This window comes from Ambystoma mexicanum, chromosome 3q (genome assembly GCF_040938575.1).
Source record: "Ambystoma mexicanum isolate Mex_15411 chromosome 3q, UKY_AmexF1_1, whole genome shotgun sequence".
In the NCBI taxonomy this organism is placed as follows: domain Eukaryota; kingdom Metazoa; phylum Chordata; class Amphibia; order Caudata; family Ambystomatidae; genus Ambystoma; species Ambystoma mexicanum.
Window position 1 is genome coordinate 633,379,678 of NC_090926.1, and position 10,731 is coordinate 633,390,408.

Below are 10,731 nucleotides of genomic sequence, written 5' to 3' on the forward strand. Positions count from 1 at the left end.
ACCTGAAAAAGTACAAGCTGGGTGTTGAATTGATTGATCAATTTGATGCCCTGGGATCACATCTGCTATCTAGTGGTGCTGGTTGGCTGCACTTACATATTGACCAATTGGGGAGGTGATGCATTCGGTCCCTCCTGAAAAGGAATTCTTGTCTCTCTGATTACATACAAATTGGTGCAGTGCTCTCAACAAGGGAGTTCATTTTTAGAAGAGGTGCACATCATTCACCATATGAAAGTTGTGTATTGTCCAGCCTACTATAAGCTAGTGGATAGAGTCAAACTCCTCATTAAGGGGGCAGTTCAGTTATCAGGTGTGAGTGATTTTAACTATAAGGTGGTACTCAAAGATGTTGGTGTAACTTCCAGATTTACATGTTTAAAGAGGAGACAGAGCTATAGTGTAGATGCCACACATATAAAGAGCTCCCATTGGGAGAGCCACAAAAGGACCAGTCGTGGTTAAAATGATAAACATCAGATTTAATAGAATTATGACCTAAAAAGTGATTAAATAGTGTGGTCCACAGTACATACAATTCATAAACATTTAAACATATATCAAACAGTCGTTACGTGATAAGCTAGAATTAGCTAATTGACAGTGTATCAAAAACAGGGATACACTCAACATCAAGAGGTACGCTTTACAGAAAGTGCAACGTACTCTACAGTAATTAGAATCAGTATGTCAAAAAACTTAATAACTCTGGTGCCAGTACAGAGTATTAGCTCGACATGTTTCAGTTCCTACAGTTATTATGGAACATTCATCAGGAGATATACAGGTGACCACGTAACCAAGACAACATTTAAAAACGAAATGATGACATTTGAAGTATTCGTAGCATCTGTAAAGTAAAGAACAAAAAAAGCGCAAAACATGAGCTTCAAATTAGCCATTATTGTTGCATGTTCAAAATACATGAACCAAGGCATCTAAATAGAGGGAAATAAATACCTCCACTGATGCCTGTGGGTGCTCTCTACTCGAAAGGTAGTAGGCGGTGTAGAACTGAGGGTCGTCTCTACCTAGGATATAGAAAAAACATCCAAATGAGCGCTGAGTAGTAGCTCACTAAAAAAGCAGGATATGTGCTTAGGCTTAGCAAATAGCGAAACTAGTATCGCATAAAAAACATATGAAAAGGTGTCCGGGTGAGAGAAACCCAGTGCTGAGAGACAAAACGAATTATCCACAGTGTGCCCCATATAATTCCAGAAGTTGAGAAGAAGTCGGTGACTAGAACCTAAAGAGGTAGTTCAAGGTATAGTCTCTAATCTCGTGTGTTTATAGGAGACAGAAGGCGGCTAGTAACACTCAAAAGTAAACAACTACCCCACAGGCAATACCTTCAAGTTGGCAGTAAGAGTGTCAGTCGTGACCAAATCCGACAGCCCCAGGATATAATCCTGCCGCCAGCGCTAGTGCTGTGTAGATAGTACGGAGAGTGTCGTCTGTTATGCGGGCAGCAGTGCAGCAGGACTGGGCGACCGATGTGCGAGTGGTAGTCAGGGAAATACAGTAGTCCTACAACTATGTTGGAAGAGAAAAGAGATGTAGAGCAATGTGGTTAGTCATGGCAGCCATCATGGAATGGCTCAGACCGGACAAGGAATTAGTACACTAGGTAGCACACAGTCTACAAAAAACGATGGTAAGGGATCAAGTGAGTGTAAACGATTATATGTTGTACCATTCAATAGATTCGTTAAGACCCCTGATGTCACTCTGCAGAGTATATATCATCTTTTGTTCCATATAAAGCAATTTTTTCTCCCGGGTGGCATAGTTAGATCCTTTAAGTGATAACAATATTGTCCATTTGAAATCCTCGTGATGATGCTTCAGAAGATTGAAATGTTTCACCATGGGGGCATTTTCAGTTCTGCTCTTGAGACAGCTCCGGTGTTCCATGATACGAGTTTTGGCTTTGCGGGTTGTTTTCCCTACATAGTGCAGTCCACATTTACAAGTGATCAGGTACACCACAAATTCGGTGTTACAATTAGTCAAGTTTTTCTGTGTCCAGAGCTTTGACAGGCCAACATCTACATTTTTAGTTATAGAGGTCAATTTACAGACCCCGCACGAGCCACAAGGATAGTGACCGGTAGGTTCAGGTAGACCCCATAGGGTGGTTAATCTGGGTTCCTGGATAGGGATAGGTTTAAGTTTGCTGTTACTAACCCTGTTACCTATCGTCGTGCTCCTTTTATAAGCAAAGATCGGCACACTCATAGAGGGGGAGGTCGTTTGAAAGATTTTCCAATTCTTCTTAATGATGTTGGTGATCTGAAAGCTCCGCTTAGAAAAGGTATTCACACACACAATACGATCATCTTTAGGTTTAACAGGTTTTGGTTCCACTAGTGCTTCTCGGTTGTTATTAAAAGCCCTTTTGGCTGATTTTTTCACCAGTTTATTAGGGTACCCTCTCTGTCTCAGTTTTTTCATGAGAGTGTTCGCCTCCGCCTCGTATATTTCTTTCGTAGAACTATTCCTTTTAAGGCGTAAAAACTGGCCAAAGGGAAAATTATCACGAAGATGTTTAATGTGATGGCTGGAATAATCAAGAAGAGAATTTTTATCGGTGGGTTTATGATAAGGCTTAATTTTCAAGACTCCATTGGTTGCAAAAATGGTTAGGTCGAGAAAATTAATAAACTCGTTACTAGACGTCATAGTAAACTGAAGGTGAGGATTAAGATTGTTAAGCCAGTTGAAAAAATTGTTAGCTTCAGTCAAGGTGCCTCTCCATATGACCAAGATGTCGTCAATGTAGCGACTCCACTTCACGATGTTATTACTATAGGGATTGAGGTTGCTGTAGACGTTGCTTTTCTCAAAGGTCTCTACGTACAAGTTAGCAACACTCGGAGCCATAGTGGCGCCCATCGCGGTCCCTTCAACTTGTTGGAAAATCTTACCATTGAACTCAAAGTAGTTACGTTTTAATGCTAGTTCAACGCACCAAAGGATAAACGAAGTAGGGACCGGATCATTATCAATGCGGCCCAGAAGTATTTCTTCAATCGCATCAAGGGATGCTTGTTGGGGGATATTGGTGTAGAGGGATACGATGTCAAAACCTAGTAGCAACTGGGTATTTGTATCGAAAGCCAAGTTTTCATGACTGTTAATAACATCTCGAGAGTCTTTTACATAGGATAGCATGTTTTGCACAAATCCCTTCAAATAGTGGTCCGCAAAAGTAGAGAGGGGTTCAAGTACAGAATTAATCCCTGCCACAATGGGTCGACCTGGAGGGTTCACCAAGGTTTTATGCACTTTGGGTAGAGTGTAGAAAGTGGGGATGCTTGGTTTTTTATTGATGAGGAAATCCGCCTCTTGTTTCGAGATCCACTCTCGGTCTTTAGCTTTAGAAACTTTATCTGCAACGAGTGCCATGAGTTCTGGTGTCGGGTCCAGAGCGAGAGGGCGATAATAGTGGTTGTCACTAAGTTGTCTTTCGCATTCCGTGACATAATCGGTGCGATTAAGAACCACAATACCTCCACCTTTATCTGCTTTCTTGATGACAATTTGGGAGTTTTTGGTCAAAGAGTCGAATGCTTTAAGTTCTGAATTAGAGAGATTGTGGAAAGGTCTAGATGGTTTATTTTCCAGGGCTTTAACTTCTGCGATCACTTTCTTTTCAAAGACTAACGACTCAGGAGAAAAACTCTGAGAAGGAGGGTAGAAAGTGGAAGGTTTACGGAGTCCCGTGCAGTTGAGAGGTTCTTCCAAGGGGATAACGTTATCAGCAGAGAAGAATTCTTTCAGGTGGATTTTCCTCATTAGTTTTTTGAAATCAATTAGAAATTCAAAAGGATCATGTAGTTTCGTCATCACGAATCCCAAACCTTTGTTGAGGACTTGTTGTTCTATATCTGTGAGAGTATAATCAGGTAGATTGTCATATATGGCCTTATCTGCCCATGTTGTCAATATTATGTGGGTCAGACAACAAACTTAGAAAACACACTATAGCACAGCTCAAATTTGTCATCCTAGAAACAATTGCCAAACCACCAAGAGGTGGCAATATCACACATCTCAATACATGCAGAGAGATGGTTTGGATTCATAGACTTGACTCTCTAGAACCATCAGGAATAAATGAGGAATTTTTACATATGTTCTATGAATAAATAAACATTGATTTCTTACTCAATACCAGTGACTAACCAGGTGCATACTTCATAGCTATGATGCCTTTGATGCCTATTGAACTAATTTGGAAATTATTGAATGTATACAACTGAGATGTATTATTAGTTTACACCATCACATATCATGGGCCTCATTACGACCCAGGCGGTAAGTTACCGCCTGGGTCGTACCTTTACCACCATGGCGTAAACTATGTTTACGCCATGGTGGTTGGCGGACTTACCGCCCCATTCCGAGGTTGGCGGGGCGGTAGGTCCCCAATCCCCATTTACCCTTCCCCATTCCCATTTTTGCCCCATAGGGCATAATGGGAGTGGGGAAGGCGTTAATTACGCCACCGTAAATTACGGTGGCGTAATTAACAACAAGGTCCCTTAGCGCCATGGATTTTAACACCTGCTAAAAGCAGGTGTTAAATCCTCCATGGCGCTAAGGGACCTCGGAATCAGGTGGTAAGGGTCGGCGCTGTTTACGCCGCCGTAAACCCCTTACCGCCTGGGTCGTAATGAGGGCCCATGTCTCCATAGTGGACCTTAGCATAGCAATGTCTCCCAATGACTCCAGAGGAGTGCTCAAGTCCCTCAAAAGTCTCTCAACTTAGATGTATTGTTAGTTTACACCATGACATTTCATGTCTCGACTGTTGACTTCTGAACAGTAAAGTTTTCTTGTGAGCATATTGTGATATTAATGAACGATTGACAATAAATAGCTTTGTTAAACCAAAACTTTGATGATCAAGATCTACTGTACCTCAATTTATCTACCTGTACTTGTTATACCACTGATAGACCGTGATCAGGGCTTACAAATTGTTAAATTCTTCTTCACTATGGAAACCATTGCAGTACCAGTCTGAAAGAATTAGCAGCATATTCTACACAGTTAATGTATCTAGTTCACAACTGAGGTACTAATGAGGCCGACATAGGACTATAATTGTTCAGTCATTACTGAGACTCGAATTGTGATTTTTCTTTATCACATACTGGCGTAAATTAGTGCAATATAGAATCATTAACACCGACCCTCAATAATCTTTATGATGTCATCGCACATCACCATGTATTAGATCAAGTAACTATCACCAATCTGAGTAAATTATTAAACAAATTGTTAACATTCAAGATATTTTAATTTCAAGTTCCCATTTCCATCATACTGGAATGGTTTACCATCCAAAAACTACATTTCCCATGGAACTACGATGTAACTGCCATGACCGCATTACTTTCATTAAAACCCGTAATATTGCCTAGCAATGTTTGATTACAATCTCCGAGCTACGAGCTGAGCGTTGCTCTCATGAAGATAGTTGTCAGCGTTCTGCTGTACACTGCTGCATGAACTAATCAAAAAATGTAAGTCTTCTTTAATTATTCACTATTAATTAGTCTGACATAACCTTAAAAACATACTCAGCGACATCCCCATTTTTTGACAGCAAACGGGGCTGTGGAAGTACGACTTTCAAACTACCGTTCCTCACATCTCTAAGCTTAATGCTTAGCAACTCCATAGAAGTTGCAGTGACTTGTAAGTAATCATTCACTTACAACTTAAAGACGCTCATACTTCCCCCATATGTGCACTCAACAAGATTTCTATTCTCCACAGACAGAGCGACTCAGGTGGAATCTGGCTAGTTCATGACTCAATGAAGATTGCACATACTAGAGATAATAACAGCCAGAAATGTTAAATGCATGTTCAATCGAAGAGTTAGAATAGGGTACATCCTTATATCTCATCAAACCTGGCTATACTTAACAAACGCTGAATCCAGATTAATATTTCTTTAAAATATGTAATTTACAGGTTACTTGCCTAATAATATATCCCTGCTACACAGATGTATAACGCATTGAGCCTACCACTGTTCCAAGTCACGAGAAATGATTAGGTGAAGTATTTGAATGCCTGCCATTTTGTGTGTATTAAAAAAACCCTTAAAGCACTATGAGGCAGTGGTGCCTGACATTTTTCTTTCATATTTGTTTGTAGATGATTACTAAAAAGACATCATCATAGAGGACAAAAGGACAATTTTAAAGCAACAACAGAAATGTATTTATTTATTTATTTATTTAGATATTTATAAAGCGCTGCAGCCTGCAGGCATCAGGGCGCTGACAAAAAGACACCGGACAACATAGGAGGACAGGACAAACAGAAAGGTTCAGTCAGTTAATGGGACGGAGCTTGGTTGAAGAAGTGTTTACCTAAACAGTGCAGTTTTCATGTTTTTTCGGAATTTCAAATAGTTGGGCTCAAGTCAGAGATCTAGTGGGAGTCTGTTCCATTTGATCGTGGCTAGGCTGGGGAAAGCTCGACCCAAGCCATTGGTTTTGTTTGTTTGTCCAGTTTTAACAAGCCCTTTATTTTCCGATCTTAATGTCCGGATGAGTATGTAGGGGGTGATTTGTTTTTTGAGGTAGTCCGGGGCAGAACCATATAGACAATGATGGACAAGAGACATGGACTTTAAAGTGATTCGGTCTTCAATAGAGAGCCAGTTGAGGTCTTTTCTTTCTTCAGTGATATAGTCTCTTTTAGATTTGCCGGTGATTGTCCTGGCATTAGGGGATTTCCGCAATCTAGTCTGGATAATATGAACGCGCTAGTGATATTGGAGCTATTTTGTTGGCTCAAGTGGGGTTTGATTTGTTTTAAGGCTTCGGTGGTATTGACATGTCTGTTTGAGATATGCCACATGTGCTTCTGCTCCCAGGGAGGCCTGCAGGTAGACACCAGGAGTCTTCACTTTTTCTGAGACCCTCACTGGTGAGTTTTTATTTTTGATGGTCGCATAAACTGGATCTAGTTTTGCTTGTGCTTGAGGGGAACCAAACACCATGAGTTCAGTTTTCCCTCCATTGAGGCACATCCAGTTGGTCTTCATCCATGACTCAATGGAGTTGTAGACAGAGTCAAGCCTACTATTGTCCGTGGTGTGGCAGCCAGTTAGTTCTAATACCAATTGCGTATCATCTGCGAAGTTCATCAAAGATATGCCCATGTTGGTCAGAAGGATGCAGAGACAACACACATAGATGTTAAAGAGCAGTAGTGAACAACTGGCTCCTAGGGGGACACCACAATCTACCTGCTGGGAGGCCGATGTGTGGTCACCCCATTGGATCCTGGAGCTCCTATTTCCCAGGAAGGAAGCTATCCATTTTATGGCATCTGGTGAGTTGCCTTACTTCTCTAGGGCCTCTCTGAACTTCTGATGTTCTAGCAAATACACCAAAAATCAGTACACAATCCACTCACTACATTCCAAAGACACCATGGAAGATGCGTTAGAAACATATAAAATGCATCAAGCCAAAAGGACTCTAATGAGTATATGAGAAAATGTTTTCCACTACTCTTCCCTAGGAAAAGGAAGACACAATGAAAGACCCTTAAAAATGAGGGCATCAGAATATCATTCTCTCAAAATGTATTCTGAAGATCTAAGATACCTTCAAAATATTGAATACTTTTTCCATATTTTGCTTCAGAGTTATCTAGCAACTCTATGTTATGGAGTTGCAAACACACTTAAAAATGAAACCTATTTTACAAACATGTCAGCTTGTGAATTACTTCAAAAGAAAAATGAGAAAATTGAAATGTTAGTGTCAGGTATTGTGCATCTCTTAGCAAATATGTGTGGCCCAAAAGAAAACTGGTACCGACATCAAGCTGACATTCACTCTATATTAAGGAGCTTAGTTCCCCACATTGTTTGTTACACTCAGTTGAGCCGCATATGTATGGAATGACTTCCATAACATCCTAAATCCTACAAATGAAAATAAAGAGGGAATATACTTTAAAAGCACATGAGAATTATGTTTTCTATATCCACTACATCCAATGTTCTCTTCCAAAGTACCTTCCTTCTCAAGGCCTTCGCTCAGTTACCTCCAACTCTCTAAGGGTTAGACAGTTGTCCAGCAGAGATTGGGGCATAGATCTCTCTCCTCTGCATGTGCCTTTCTCTGAAATTGCTTCCCTGCCCCTCTCAAACTTGAGCCGGACCAACTGAAGCTCCGGAAGCAGCTACAAACTTTCCTCTTCTCCTCTGCTTTCTCTCTCTCCCTCCCCTGCTGACCTACCTGACATATCTCTGCTATACTGACTGGTTGATTGTCTACCCTGAGAGTCTCACTGGGGACCAGGATCCTTCTTGATCAGTCACCCTTGCACTGCCTCCGGCCCTATCATGCACCTGGGGGCTGTAACCATATAGTCCCTTGTTATCCTTGCACTACCCAGAGCCATGCTGCCCTGGAGGCACTTACAAAGTGCATTGCTTCTCTATTTTCACCTCCCCTCTCCCTTGCACTTCCCCCTCCCTTTTCTCTTGCTCTTCTCGTTCTCGCAAAATCTGAATGACCCAAGGCCTAGTAAGATCATTTGTCTTGTCGTCCGTCGGTTTTCCCTCCCTCGTCTTGTCACGGCTAGAAACACATGTGTACAGGCGTGTTATAAATTACTTATCATGTCCTATCATGCCAAATTAAGCAACTAGAACATTTTCAGTATTAAATTAGGAATGACGTCTAGCAATACTTTCAAATCCTAGCCATGTAATTAGCCATGTAGAGTTATCCTTTAAATCTACAGAGCATAGATGAGTTTATTAAATGGCCCTACTACAACTATTTACACCTGGGTGAAAGGAGGAAGACTTGTTGACCATGATATATTTGAAGCTGCATTCAAGTACTAAGGAAAGAGTATAATAAATGACAATTTTAAACAATACAAATGTTGGATGATGAATGTCAACAAGAAGAAGAAATAGAGATACAACTTTCCAAAGAAACTCCTAAAGGGAATCAACCATCTGCAACAAGAACCCACGAACCACTCATTAAAAATAAAGCAAACATAGCAATGAATAACTGGCAACACACCATGTATCAATGCAAACAATCTGAAAAAGATTTTTCAGTGCTGAAATCACAGTTTAAATATGAACAACTCACCATTTGCCTAGAAGTCACTGAAAAATGTGAACATGGATTAAAACATGAAAACACAACATCCAGATGTAAGTCCAAACAAACCTCTGCTCTTGTCTGTAAATTGCGAAGTTGATTCTGGGAAAACATTTTGAATTAAAACAATTACATTTATTTTAGAAGAGAAAATAAATAAACATTCAGTGTTGTGAAAGCCCACATGGGTCTAGCTGCTTACAACATAGGAGGTGTAACTTTAAACAGACTACTACCCCTTCAATGGGATGACCAACATACATTAAAATATGGCACACTGTCAGCAGAAACATCCTAGAGACTGGATATGAAGAACTGTACGTAGGAAAACACATGTATTTATTTATTGTGTGTCATCGTTACATTAAACTGTTCACACATTAAAAACATCCTCATACTAAACATGAATTTGAAGTTCATTACAATCCTAATTAACATACCACACTTTAAGCACATATAAAAAACAACCTCCTGAAAAATATCAGTTAGCAATTCTTTACAGACACAATTAGCATACCACAGAAGTATTACATAAATAGTTGTCAACTCGACCAGAAAATTCATGAATGTTCCCTAACAAGAAAATATGGCCTTTAAAACACTTACATTTAAAATGTATAAGTCATCTTTAAATATTATTTAAAAAAATCCCATTGCAGCAATCATAAAACAGTCTCCCGTTGACATACCAGCTGATGCCAATATATTTTATCAAAGTTGTATCATAAAAACGTATCCTGAGTTTCCCAAACAGTTGCATTCGAATATCTAACAGTTGATCGCACTCTACAAATAAGAGCTGAAATGATTCAACTCCCATCTTGCAGAAGCTATAAAGACTTTCTTGTTTAGGAATTTTCATTTTAGCTCCTATAACATCCATTGTAGGAACAAAATTCAATTTTAGTCTTAAGATAGCAGTTATACACTGTCGAGAGGGGTGCTTCAGCTGTTCTATGTTCATTCTTCCCCCATTTTGTTTTCGCAGCACTTTTTGGTGAAAAATGTTGCTGAAAGAAATAATCAAATTCATTTGTTTTATTTGGGGCCCCCCAAACTCCGTCCCCTATTATTTATCCTTATATACCACCCCACTGTACGGGGGATGAATGAACATCGTACCGCTTCAGCATATTAGCAGGAATGGCGTTATAAGGTTTAATATCATATTTAAAATGATTACACACCTTAAATTTAGACAAAAGTTCTCTTTCAAATAGCTTTTTCTTAGTTTTTCTGTGGATGATAAGCCCTTTTATCTCCTGATGAGCCAATAATTGTTAGAAATGGCACACAGGAGTCTTCCCAACAGGTTAACACCTTACATGAGTGTCTTAACATCTCCCCCCTCAATTTTACAAATTAAGTCCATGTTGGGAACATTAGAAAACCTCTAAATAGTTGTAGAAGACTAATTGATATGTGCTTGCAGAGAAACAAACCTCAATTAATGCCTAATCACCGGCAACTGAACTGCCTGCGGGAGAGGCAGTACCACATTCCACAATGTGTTCTCTAATTTGGCCTATTCTCCACCGCCCACTATTGTCTCTGCTCC

General features: G+C 40.0%; 1 long non-coding RNA gene across 1 annotated transcript; it reads right to left on the minus strand.

Annotated features, from left to right (window-relative positions):
- Positions 1 to 461: 461 nt before the first annotated feature.
- LOC138581897 (uncharacterized) lies at positions 462 to 1,313 on the minus strand. The gene is made up of 2 exons (XR_011304852.1): positions 961 to 1,313; positions 462 to 850 (listed from the first exon to the last, which is right to left on the minus strand). It is a non-coding gene; the product is annotated as an uncharacterized lncRNA (long non-coding RNA).
- Between the last annotated feature and the right edge of the window lie 9,418 nt (positions 1,314 to 10,731).